This window comes from Lissotriton vulgaris, chromosome 2_1 (genome assembly GCF_964263255.1).
Source record: "Lissotriton vulgaris chromosome 2_1, aLisVul1.2, whole genome shotgun sequence".
In the NCBI taxonomy this organism is placed as follows: domain Eukaryota; kingdom Metazoa; phylum Chordata; class Amphibia; order Caudata; family Salamandridae; genus Lissotriton; species Lissotriton vulgaris.
In genome coordinates, this window is record NC_141687.1 from 1,540,332,194 (window position 1) to 1,540,346,559 (window position 14,366).

Here is a 14,366-nt window from a genome sequence, read left to right on the forward strand (position 1 = left end):
AAGAGATCTGTGATTGCATGTGCGTCACCTTGGAGGAGGACTCCTGGAGAGAAGTTATGGTGCGTTCAGCTGTCATCACTCTTACATCCAACTGTGACCAATTATCAGTTAAGACCTGCAACTTGGAGTTGGTTTCCTCCATGAAAGGCCGAAGAGCACGTATCTCCTCCAACAACAGCTCCATAGATACAACTGAAGTAGAGCCCGTCGGTGATGGAGGATCTTTTTTGAGGCGTTTCATTGTGGCCTTCCCTGAGGGTTGAACAGGACGCTCCGCGCTGGACTGCGACATCTGAGCAGCAAGTGCCTGAGAGGCTTCCAAATGTGCCAGTGCAGAAAAGACTTTTGAATTTTTGACAAAGATATGTCGTGGAGTTTTACAAGAACGACCAGTTGCACCTTTCTCCATATGATGAAAGCCACCTCCAGAGAGAAAACAAAAGATGAACTAGCACCTGGAGTATTCCGCGCCTGCGAGAGTCAACATATGGGCGGAAAAGCGACACAATCAGCAAAAGCACATAGGAGCAAACAAGTCCAAAGAAAGCCTTTTCATAGTCACCTGGGAGCGTCAAAAATGTACATAGGGTTGTAAAGTAATGTCCAAACACTTAAGTCATGAAGCCCTCTTGCATGAAGGTGGAGCGCAAAATGCTCATGAAGGTGAAAAGCAACAAGTTGGCATTTGTGGAGAAGGAAGTATCCAATTAGAAAGTCACAACATTGTGATAGTTAAGGGCAGCTTGAAGTGAATGCGCAATGAAGAGAATATGCAGGCAGCCTAACTGGCTTTAGTCATGAAAAAAAAATCCAAAAATGAGAGAATGCAGAGGAAGAAAATTAGCTTTGGCAGTGAGGAGACGCCAATTATATCCACAGGTGAGCTATATGAGGGGAATGCTCACTGGAAGTGAAATGGCCGCCAAAATCGCGATGTTCGAGACTAACACTCGCAAAAGCTGAAGGAAATATGCCAGGAGTAACAGCAGCGTAGACATAAAAAGAAATTAGCTCACCAAGAGCAGCGTCGGAGCTCCGGGGCAGCGCAGGAGGCTGGCATGACGAGGAGCAGGCAGCGCGTGAGACTCGCGAGGCATAGACAAGATGGCGGCCGCGGCCGTCAGGGAGCCGCGGCTGTTTGACGTGTCGTCGGAAAGACGGTGAAGAAGACCAAAAGATGCCTCGAATTAGTGCCACGGCACTCTCCTCATAATCCGGTCGGATGTTCCTCTCCCAGAAGGAGTCAGCAGCAGGCGAAAGAGTGTGAAACTTCCGGTCGGCACGGAGCGCTCACATCGGAGCTGCCGTCCACGCCGGGCGCTAAGCCATGCCCCGAGCTGTATCATTTTTAAAGGGCAGGGATGCATCACATCTACAACGTGCTGATGGAGTTTTCTTCTTTCTATACAGCACATTTAGAAAGAGGAAAAACAAGAAGAAATAAAAGTATTTTTCCTCTTTGCCCCTCCTTACGCCTCCCCCCCATGGGAGGTGTAGCACTATGACGCATTTCCAGGTTTACGAAATCTAGAAATGTGGCAGAATCTATGGGTGTTGCGTGAAAAGGAGACGCATTTACAAGGCCATAAAAAGCGACGCATGGCGGCTTTGCGTGGCCTTGTAAATATTGGCCAGGACACTGCGCCGCTGGTGCGTCAAAAAAAGTGACACATCTGCGGTACAAGGGGCTTGCAAACAAGCCCCACAGTTTATAATATTGTATCTGTTACATATGTAGCCCTTTACAAATGCGTTACTCCAACGTCTTTTAGTAGCGTTAATCACACAAAATATTAGTGCTGACTGCTCATGATTATGACACGCTCCTATGGTATCTTAGAATGGGATCAAAATTACACTGCTCTAATAGTGGAGAGTCCCTCTCCAATTATAGTCAGATACCTGGGTTTTTTAGAGAATCTGATTGCTGATTTTTTTATGTTATAAAAATAAATGCAGTACTGGCAGATACTAAAGCACCAACAAGAATAAACAATCACGGTGACAAATGTTTCATCCAGATTCACATTTTGCACCTATAAGTAAAACAAATGAAAGATGTCAGCTCAAACCGTAGGAGGAAATTATAGAATGCCTGCTATACAAAGGGGGCATGATAATAAGTCACCTTAGACATTAAGGAGATATGATAATACCATCTTTATGCATTTCTTGAAAACGACATACTTCCTATGAAAGATATGAGAGTCTGAAGATGGGCACGGAGTAAAAATAGAACAGCCTGATAATGCTAAATTATTAAAATAGAAGAACTTAAATGGAAACTGCCAGGGTGTTCACAACACTCACATACATCACTGAGCCAATTTGAGGATGTGCTCAGAACGCTTTCAGATATTCACATCTGGTGAGTAATCCATTCCAATGCGTGGCATTCTCACAACCATGCTTATTGTGCAGCCTTTGTACTGTAACAAATCAGCTGACGCAACACTTAAAGTACATTTGTGTGAGCTTTATATTTTAGAAACATGCAGCACAGCAAAATCTACAAAAGCTACCTTCCATTGCCTGCGTCGAAAGGAAATGTGTACAGCATTACAGGCTCTGACACTATTCTGGACTGAATATGAAAGTGTCATCCTAACAGATATTCCTATAGCCTCTTTAGATCCAATTGAAGACATTCTTTATTCAGCTAACAGGGTGATTACAAGAGCTAGAAAATCTGACCCCATCTCTCGACCGTGACTCTTCCTTTAAACCTGAATACAATTCAAGCTGGTTTGCATCACCCAGAATATGTTTTCTCTTCAATTCAAATCTCTCAGGGGCACCAAAAGTGTAAGTAGCCTACACAAACTAAAGCTCGAACCAATCTATTGAGATCTCACCGCGCCGTGACGTGATCATTCTCTGAAGCAGCCCACACTCCCTTTGGAACCCTCTCTCCATCACTTTAGATATTCCCAAAAAGAAATAAAACACAACCTTTTAAACTAGTTTCTTGTGTTCAATCTGTGTTCTTTCTCTCTTAACGTATGATGCCCTTATCCAGTCTACTGTGCCCTTCCAAATCAATTGACCTACTTGTTCTTCTCCACTTGAAACGACCTCCTGCTTCTCCTATCACACTGCTTTATCCTACTTTGTTGTGCTACCACTTTCACATCTATGCTCCATTTTCTCTCTGATCTCTACATACATTGGTCTGTGCTTCTCGTCTTCCCAGTGCTTATCTTAGACCCTCCTTTTCTGTTTTTTTCTACTAATGAGATTGCTGACACAAAACAAAACCCTATTTTTCATTAATGATGATAGTATGTTTCTTTGGAAAACTGGAATGGGTTACTGTGTTGTTTAAACTGAGCTTCAGCTTGTAATGATTTTTCAAAAGGCTCAATTTATATGGTAACATCTAAGGAATGAAAATGGGTATGAGAGAAACCTATGCAATTTGTAATGTGCACAAGGCACCAACTTTAGGAATAGTGGGTAGGTGTACACCTCTGAATTTTTGGATACCAACACTATCCTATGATTCAAATGGAATTTTGTGAAATGTGTTCTTTCTTGTACACAGGCTAAAATTTGGGAGCAAAATTGAGAGAAATCTAATTGATAATAACAAATGTTCCACTATTGAGTGTTTTACACTTCTCTTAAAAAGTGGCATACCCAATTTGAGTGGGTGGGTCTATCGTCCATGACAGGAAAGAACCCCAAACCGTAACATGAAAATATTAGATTTTTTGTATGAAAAACAACTCTTTTGGTAATGTGGGTAGCTAAGGGTTTTGGGCTTGGCCTCAGCGACCACCCGGGAAAACTTATCAAAGCCAGAAATGTCTGAAAACTAAACACCAAAAGGAGTTGAGGGAGGATTGACTGTTGTGGATGATACTAGTTTTTTTTCCATAATGCCCTGCAAACTTCAAACTTTGCCAAAAGTCACACCCTTTCCTCAAATTTATGTAAGGTAAAGTTGTGGAATTTGCAAGGATCTACAAAATTCCTACCAGCCAGAGATTCATACGTACAAAAAAGCCAATCCTTTCCCAAGAGTGGCAAACAACTGGGGTGGGAAAAGCAGGTAATCAGTGACAGACAAAGCTTTCCTTTTTTCAAGAAACAGCACATTTTCATTACATAAATATCCAAAATTGCCCTGACACTTACTGTAGAGTACCTACAGTACAGTAATAGCTGGATTAACAAATTGGACCCTTGCTTTGGCAGTTTCTCTGGACCCCATTGAGTGAAAGGAAACTTAGGGCCTGCTTTAGATTTTGGTGGACGGGTTACTCCATAACAACGGTGACGGATATCCCTTCCGCCAAAATGCAAATCCTATAGGATACAATGGGATTTATATCACGGAGGACTGGATATCCGTCACCGTTGTGATGGAGTAACCCATCCACCATGATCTAAATCAGGCCATTAGTTTAAAGCATAGATATAATACTTTGCCCTCACTCACAGTGTACCCTATGGCTAACAATGTACCCTTTATTATATTGTACTTTCTCACCATTCTTTCTGTCAGATTATGTCCTCTTCCGTAGAATGAACCATTCCTTCCAGGGTGAAATCTCTTTGCCACTGCGCATTCTATTTGTTAGTCTTTCCCATCCAATAACTATGTGTATGCTGTCTTACTATGCAGCATCTTGAAAATTCTCTTTCAATGTATATCCTTGCTCAGAGACTGAGATCACATTCCCAGGAATCTTAATAGAGCGCAGTATTTTGTAGTTTAGGTATTTCAAGATAGATTGTATTTTTGCAAGTGAATATGTTTCAATATCTTTTCATTTAACAAAAAGCAAGAGAGATGAGTGGATGAGGAAACAAGATTGCTATTCTGATGCCCGATGACGTTGCCTCTGCCCTTGTAGTAAGTTTGCCTCACCTTGTAAGCATCAAGGAAAGACAAGGCCTCGTGTTCTTGAGTGATCTTGCTCAACTACCACCGATTCAAAAAGCCACACATCCTAGATTTCCAGAAGGGAACATCGGCTCCTGAAGATGTGTTGTTTGGGACAGATGTTTAGCTGGTAGTGTTGTTAGTGGCTGATTTTTAGCTCTCAGCTCTGTTGGGTGTATCGTTTCTATACATGCTTGATGGCTCACCACCAGGGAGGGACTTGTCTAGACTCAATGGTCAACCCCATCAGAATGTGCCAAAGTAAAATACTAGACCATTCAAAATGTACTAATTTTGATCAGTAGTGGTTCGTGTTACCAAAACAGTTCTCAAGTACACTGGCTACTTTTGAGGAAATAATATATATCAGTAAATATTCATTATATTACGTACATTTACGTGCAGATTTAAATGGTGACGCGCATTTATTTTTAAAATTGTATTTCTCTTAACTCACCTGTACTGAAAATCCACAGGTACTTCTAACCTTCCACTTTGCTTCCTAGGGGCCCGGTCGGGGCTGGCTGGCAGCTGATTCCACGCTAGGCTCCCAGCGCTAGTGGCCGCCATCTTAGGTTGGGCAGGTTCGCCCAACCCCACCCACGCCACTCCCCCCACGCTGCTCCTCCATTTAGGAGTGAGCTTCACGTCTCCCCAGCGATTGCGAGCAGCCCGGTGGCAGTGGGCTCGCTTGCAGGAGCTGAGGGCTGCGATCGTGTACTCTGTGTTTTTAGCGCGCTGTCACGCAGATTTAAATGGTGACGCGCATTTATTTTTAAAATTGTATTTCTCTTAACTCACCTGTACTGAAAATCCACAGGTACTTCTAACCTTCCACTTTGCTTCCTAGGGGCCCGGTCGGGGCTGGCTGGCAGCTGATTCCACGCTAGGCTCCCAGCGCTAGTGGCCGCCATCTTAGGTTGGGCAGGTTCGCCCAACCCCACCCACGCCACTCCCCCCACGCTGCTCCTCCATTTAGGAGTGAGCTTCACGTCTCCCCAGCGATTGCGAGCAGCCCGGTGGCAGTGGGCTCGCTTGCAGGAGCTGAGGGCTGCGATCGTGTACTCTGTGTTTTTAGCGCGCTGTCACGCAGATTTAAATGGTGACGCGCATTTATTTTTAAAATTGTATTTCTCTTAACTCACCTGTACTGAAAATCCACAGGTACTTCTAACCTTCCACTTTGCTTCCTAGGGGCCCGGTCGGGGCTGGCTGGCAGCTGATTCCACGCTAGGCTCCCAGCGCTAGTGGCCGCCATCTTAGGTTGGGCAGGTTCGCCCAACCCCACCCACGCCACTCCCCCCACGCTGCTCCTCCATTTAGGAGTGAGCTTCACGTCTCCCCAGCGATTGCGAGCAGCCCGGTGGCAGTGGGCTCGCTTGCAGGAGCTGAGGGCTGCGATCGTGTACTCTGTGTTTTTAGCGCGCTGTCACGCAGATTTAAATGGTGACGCGCATTTATTTTTAAAATTGTATTTCTCTTAACTCACCTGTACTGAAAATCCACAGGTACTTCTAACCTTCCACTTTGCTTCCTAGGGGCCCGGTCGGGGCTGGCTGGCAGCTGATTCCACGCTAGGCTCCCAGCGCTAGTGGCCGCCATCTTAGGTTGGGCAGGTTCGCCCAACCCCACCCACGCCACTCCCCCCACGCTGCTCCTCCATTTAGGAGTGAGCTTCACGTCTCCCCAGCGATTGCGAGCAGCCCGGTGGCAGTGGGCTCGCTTGCAGGAGCTGAGGGCTGCGATCGTGTACTCTGTGTTTTTAGCGCGCTGTCACGCAGATTTAAATGGTGACGCGCATTTATTTTTAAAATTGTATTTCTCTTAACTCACCTGTACTGAAAATCCACAGGTACTTCTAACCTTCCACTTTGCTTCCTAGGGGCCCGGTCGGGGCTGGCTGGCAGCTGATTCCACGCTAGGCTCCCAGCGCTAGTGGCCGCCATCTTAGGTTGGGCAGGTTCGCCCAACCCCACCCACGCCACTCCCCCCACGCTGCTCCTCCATTTAAACGCCCCCCATGTGTCAGCGCAGCGGAAGAGCGCAGCGGGTGCGCCGTAGGCGCGCCGGAGTCACGCCAGAGTCCAGCCCGTCTGCGCCCGTCCGCGGCAGGCCGGGGCAAGGGGCACCCCCCTATGTCCACTTGTTGACATACTCTCCCTCCGACCTCCTGTCCCTTTGGACGCCGCTTGGTACCATCAGCCCATATACTTCCAGCTTGTTGCAACATTTGCGCCTCTCTTCTAGCCCTCCATCTACCGCTCCCACTGCTATATCAAGTCTCACCTATTTGTCCCATGCCACTTCCTCTGCTCTTCCCCCACACCCCGTCCCTCACAAGCCCACCTTCAACATCACTGCTGCGCTCCTCAACACCAGATCTGTAGTTAGCCATCAGTATGAGCTTTATGACTACCTTGATACCCACAATCCTAATCTTCTGTTTATAACAGAGACTTGGCTTAAGGCAGACTCCCTGCCCAACGTCTTAGCAGCACTCCCTCCCTCACATTCCATCGTTCGAGCAGATCGACCGGAGGGCAGAAGAGGCGGCGGAGTGGCCCTTATTGCTCATACCGACCTTCACTTCCAGATTCTCCCCTGTCCCCCCATCCCCGAAGTTGACTGCCTGATTATTCGCTCTACTTCCCATGCCACTCCCCTAACCGCTGTTCTTATCTACCGCCCCCCCAACCCCACTCCCACCTTTGTTTCTTGCCTCCAGGACATCCTTGCAACCCTGGTCATCAATAACTCGTCTGTACTGGTCCTGGGTGACCTCAACTTCTGGCCCAACGACCCGGCCGAAAGCTCTCAATCTAAGGAGTTCACCGATCTAATGACCAGCCTCAACTTTACCTCCCATGTTCACAGTTCCACCCATGTGCATGGCCACTCTCTCGACCAGGTTTGGACCCTGAACATCCCCACCTCCTCTCCTGCTATATCCCCCTGCCCTTGGTCAGACCACTTTTTAATTTCCTTTTCCCTTGCCTTAGCCCCAGTGGCTAAACCTTCCCTCCCCAAGAACACCTGGGTTAGGAAATGGGGCAAGGCAGACATGCCTTCCTTCCACTCATCCCTAGTTAACGCCTGTCCCGATCTCTCCGGCCTCGCCGCCCCGGATCAGTTGGCCATGATCGATGGGTGGCTGACCCGTGCTGGCGAAGACTTTGCCCCCTTGAGGCGGATCACGGTTAAGCGAGCTCACGCCGCTAACCGTTGGTTCACCCCTGACCTCAAGGCAATGAAACTGGCCGCTCGCAGAGCAGAGCGCGTATGGAGAAGAGAATACTGCCCCTTGGAAAAAACCATCTACCTCTCCGTGCTTAAGACATATAAGCAGGGTATCCTGGATGCTAAGACCCTGTTCTATTCCAACAGGATATTGGCAGCGGAATCTCAAACCAAGGAGATTTTTGCCACAGTTCACGAACTCGCTTCGTCCAATAGAGCTGCGGCTTCCATTCTCCCCTCCCAACCGCTTTGCGACTCACTCAACGATTTCTTCGTTGACAAGGTCGCAAAGATCAAAGCCAACATTCCCCTCCCTTCCTCCACTTTTACCAACCCTTCCCCGCCCGCTATCACGTCTAAACTCACTTCCATTCCCCCCTTAACCAAGGCCACGCTCTTCCCCCTGCTTCATAAGGTAAAGTCAGGCTCCCCCCTTGACTTTGCCCCTGCTTACATTTTAAGAGAAATCTTCCTAAACTGCCCCACCCCCCCCCTCACACTTTTGAACGACTCGCTCAGCAACGGAGCGGTCCCCACTGCTCACAAATTCGCGGCCATCATCCCCATTCTAAAAAAACCTGGTGCAGATCCCTTTTCCCCTTCCAACTATCGTCCCATTTCCCTCCTGCCTTACTTGGGTAAAGTTCTAGAAGCCCACGTGACCAGCACCCTGAGCGCCTATGTGGAAGCCAACCACTGCCTCTCTACCAGGCAGGCGGGCTTCCGCCCCCTCCACTCCACCAAGAGGGTGGTGACCTCAGTGATGGACAGCCTACGCGAGGGCATTGACACTAACTGTCAGCAGGCCCTCATCCTTTTAGATCTGTCCGCCGCTTTTGACACGGTGGATCATTCCACTCTTCTCACCCGTGTCAAGGCGGCGGGCATCGAGGGCCTGGCCCTCGCCTGGCTTGAGTCCTTCCTGAGCGACAGGGCTCAGGCGGTTCATCTAGCTGGCTTCACCGCTGCTCCTCGCAGGGTTGCTTGTGGAGTCCCCCAAGGTTCCTCACTTTCCCCCCTTTTGTTTAATTTATACATCTACCCTCTAATTTTTATGTTACAGCAGCTCGAGGTCACGGTGTTTAATTACGCCGATGACCTCCAGCTAATTTTCAACCTTTCCCATTCCCCTTCCTCCTCCCTGAACGTCCAGTCCGTCATGTTGTTCATCCAGGACTGGATGAACTGCAACCACCTCAAACTCAATCCAGACAAGACGGAGTTAGTCTTGACCGGAGGTGGTTGCAGTCCCTGGTCCCCCTCCCACTGGCCTTCCTCACTTGGTGTCCCTCCGCTTCCTGTTCCCAAGGTCAAAACCCTTGGCATTCTTCTCAATTCTTCACTTTCCGTTCACTCACAGGTTTCCTCAGTTGTTTCCTCCTGTTTTTTTTCCCTTAGAACTATTAGGAAGATCTCTCGCTTTTTCTCTCTGCCTGCGTTAAAAGTCATAGTGATGGCCATGGTGCTCTCGCGCCTTGATTATGGTAATATCATCTACAATGGCGCCCCAGCCTACGCCATTCGCCGTTTGCAGCTAGTGCAGAACCAGGCTGCCCGCCTGATCCACGGCCTGCCTAAATTCCATCGGGTTACCCCCCTAATGCAGGCACTGCATTGGCTGCCGGTGAAAGAGCGTGCCCTGTTCAAACTCGGCTGTACCACATTCCAGGCCAAAATGGGCACCGCCCCGGAGTTCATCTGCTCCGCCATCAAACCCTACTCACCTGGCAGAGAGCTCCGCTCCTCTCATCAGGCCCTGCTAACCATTCCCCGTTTCCGTAAGAAAAAGGCCGGAGGAACAAAATTTGCAGTTCTCGCTCCTGCGTTCTGGAACTCCCTCCCGACTGAACTTCGACTGACTTCCTCCTACATAGAGTTCCGGAAGGGTCTTAAAACTCTGCTCTTTGCCCAAGCCTACAAGGTCTGATCCCCTCCGCTCCTGCCATCCCCCTCGCAATCTTAAAGCGCCAAGAAACCGCTTGGTAGTAGAGCGCTATATAAATGTTTTTAAATTCAAATTCAAATACATTTTTGGTGAACGTAAAAGGGGCCAAAATGTGCAATATGGAAAGAACACAACAATGGAATGCCACAAACATGCATGCCTCTGTTACTCATCCATGCACTCATGCATCCATTCATCCACTCGTTGATTGATTATTGCGCTCACTTACACACCAGTACACTGTAACACACTCAAACACATGTGTGTGTAAGATAAATCAAAAGATTAAAAGTAGAAAATGAAAAATTTGACTGCTTGAATGTTGCAAGTATATCTTTTCAGTTAAAAAAATAATCACACAATTAAAGACAGTTACTGGCAGTCATCTTGGAATGTCATTGTGCATAATGTGCAGAGGGCAGTAATAGTGCACCCATGATGGCCTGGTCACCCTCACGCTCCTGTGCCTGTGCCTGCTCCCGCTCCCGCAGCCCCAGCCACCCGAGGGCCGCCGAGCCCACACCAGCCTCCCGCAGCCCCAGCCACCCGAGGGCCGCCGAGCCCACACCAGCCTCCCGCAGCCCCAGCCACCCGAGGGCCGCAGAGCCCACACCAGCCTCCCGCAGCCCCAGCCACCCGAGGGCCGCCGAGCCCACACCAGCCTCCCGCAGCCCCAGCCACCCGAGGGCCGCCGAGCCCACACCAGCCTCCCGCAGCCCCAGCCACCCGAGGGCCGCCAAGCCGGCTCCAGCTTTTCCCGCCGCCCCAGCCCGTGGCCCCGCCCCCCGTCAGCCGATTGGCTCGCGCTCCCGCCTCCCCGCAGACCCTCCCGACCGGCTCCCTTCTTAAGGGGAGCCATACCAAGATCGGAGCACCGATTGAGCGCCGAAGGTGCGCCAAAGGTAAGCCCGTCTACGCCCGTCCGCGCCTGGACCGCGCCCAGCGCCAGGACCCCTGGCCCCCGCAGATCCCAGCCCACCCGCCGGACGTACGACGCCGCCACCCTCAACGCACTCAACGCCGGCCGAAGCCCAGGATGCTACCGAGCCACCCCGAGACGCACCCACGGACCCTTCTGCTGCAACTCCTGCAAGTTCACCTGCATCCGGACCTGCACCACTCCAGCAGTGCCCAAGACCGCGACGAGCAACAGCAGCAGCAGCCACCTGAGATGCATCCTGCTCAACACCCGCTCCGTCCACAGGCACGCCATCGAGATCTGGAACCTGCTCGACACCACAGCCCCAGAGGTCGCCTTCTTCACGGAAACCTGGATGAACGCCTCCTCTGCGCCTGACATCGCCATCGCCATCCCAGACGGCTACAAGATCATCCGACGGGACCGCATCAACCACACCGGAGGAGGCATCGCCATCGTCCACAGGAACTCCATCCGCATCACGACCAACACCGACGACACCCTCACAACCGCCGAGCACCTGCACTTCCAAGTTCACATCAACCCGAAGACCACCCTCAGAGGCACCCTCATCTACAGACCCCCTGGACAACGCACACAGTTCAGCGAAGACATCGCCGACTTCATCAGCCCACACGCCCTCTGCTCCGCTGACTACATCCTCCTCGGGGACCTCAACTTCCACCTGGGGAACAACAACGACCGCAACACCAACACCCTGCTGGACAACCTCGCCATCTGGGACTCAAGCAACTGGTGACAACCCCCACCCACTACGCCGGACACACACTCGACCCCGTCTTCGCATCCAGCAAGGACATCGCCTTCAGCCACGCCACCGGACTCCACTGGACGGACCACAGCTGCGTCCACTTCAGCTTCGCAAGGACCACGATCCACCACCACCAGCAACAGGTTGCACGCAGGAACTGGAACAAGATCACAGCCGACCAGCTCGCGTCCTCCCTGAGCATGAACCCTCCCACCAGCACAACGAACCTTAGCCAGGCGGCCACCAACCTCACGAAGTGGATCAGCGACTGCGCAGACAAGCTCGCCCCCCTGAGGACCCCGCCTAGCAGACCCAGCAGCAAAAAAGCCCCATGGTTCACCGACGAACTCAAGAGCTCCAAGAAGAACTGCCGAGCCCTCGAGAGAACCTGGCGCAGAGACCCAACTCCGGACAACATGACTGCCCTCAAGCTCGCCACCCGAAAACACCACCACCTCATCCGCGCCACCAAGAAAACTGCATTCAAGGAACGACTGGACAACAACGCACACAACAGCAAAGAACTCTTCAACATCGTCAAAGAGCTCTCCAACCCCAACGCTGGAAACAACAACATCACCCCTTCGCAAGACCTCTGCAACTCCCTCGCCTCCTTCTTCCACAACAAGATCGCGGACATACACAACAGCTTCAGCACCCAACCGACGAACACCACGACCGAACCACCACCCCCCACCACCACCCTCCGCGCCTGGACTCCGATCAGCACCGAAGACACCGTCCGCACGATGAACTCCATCCACTCCGGATCTCCGACCGACCCCTGCCCTCACCACGTCTTCAACAAGGCCGACGCTGTCATCGCACCCCACCTGCGGGACATCATCAACACCTCCTTCGATACCGCTACCTTCCCGGAGAGCTGGAAGCACGCCGAACTCAGCGCTCTACTCAAGAAACCATCGGCTGACCCCCCGACCTCAAGAACTACCGCCCCATCTCGCTGCTCCCGTTTCCTGCAAAAGTCATCGTGAAGACCGTCAACAAGCAGCTGGCCGCCTTCCTCGAGACGAACAGATCCCTCGACCCCTCGCAGTCTGGCTTCCGGGCCAACCACAGCACCGAGACCACCCTGATCGCAGTCACCGATGACATCCGAGCGCTGCTCGACAACGGAGAAACCGCGGCCCTCATCCTCCTAGACCTATCTGCGGCCTTCGACACTGTCTGCCATCGTACCCTAGTACAACGCCTCAGCAACGTCGGAGTCCAGGAGAAGGCACTGGAGTGGATCATCTCCTTCCTCGCCGGGAGGACACAGAGAGTCCGCCTCCCCCCGTTCAGATCTGAAGCCACCGAAGTCATCTGCGGCGTCCCTCAAGGCTCCTCGCTCAGCCCAACCCTCTTCAACATCTACATGAGCCCACTCGCAGACATCGCACGCCAGCACAACCTCAACATCATCTCCTACGCCAACGACACCCAGCTGATCCTCTCCCTTACCAACGACCCCGCCACCGCCAGAGCCAACCTTCACGAAGGGATGAAAGAGGTAGCCGAATGGATGAAGAACAGCCGCCTGAAACTGAACTCGGACAAGACGGAAGTCCTCATCCTGGGATCCTCACCATCCGCCTGGGACGACTCCTGGTGGCCCCCCGCCCTAGGCAGCGCACCCAAACCAACAGACCACGCACGAAACCTGGGCTTCATCCTGGACTCCTCCCTCTCCATGACCAGACAAGTCAACGCAGTCTCCTTGTCGTGCTTCAACATCCTGCGCATGCTACGCAAGATCTTCGGGTGGATCCCCACCGAGACCAGGAAGACGGTCACCCAGGCCCTCGTCACCAGCCGTCTGGACTACGGCAACACCCTCTACGCCGGAACCACCGCCAAACTCCAGAAGAGACTCCAGCGGATCCAGAACGCCTCAGCACGACTCATCCTGGACATCCCCCGTCGCAGCCACATCTCCGGACACCTGAGAGATCTGCACTGGCTCCCGGTCAACAAAAGAATCACCTTCCGTCTCCTCACGCACGCACACAAAGCCCTACACAGCCAAGGCCCAGGATACCTCAACAGCCGCCTCAACTTCTACGCTCCCAAACGCCAGCTTCGCTCGACCAGCCACGCCCTCGCCGCCGTCCCCCGCATCCGTAGAACCATCACAGGGGGACGGTCCTTCTCCTACCTCGCCGCCAAGACTTGGAACTCCCTCCCCACCCACCTTAGCCTGACCCAGGACCACCTCGCCTTCAGGAAGCAACTCAAGACCTGGCTGTTCGAGCAGTAACAGACCCCCCCCCCCAGTGCCTTGAGACCCTCTGGGTAAGTAGTGCGCTATATAAATTCGATGATTGATTGATTGATTGATTGATTGATAATAACAATTCTAGCCCTACTGCCTTTGTCATAACTTTCCACTAGAAAATTGTCAGACAGTGGCCTCTGATATACAATTAGGCCAGTATGCCTATACCAATTATCAATGACGTATTACCATAATCAACTGAAGCCTTTTGCATTGAGCTTAAGATTATCATTACAAATGTGTCCAGCAAACGAGCATAAAGAAAGCAAACACAGTTGAACGCTCAGACCAAGCGTTAACCTAGAGTAGGAAATACGGACAGAA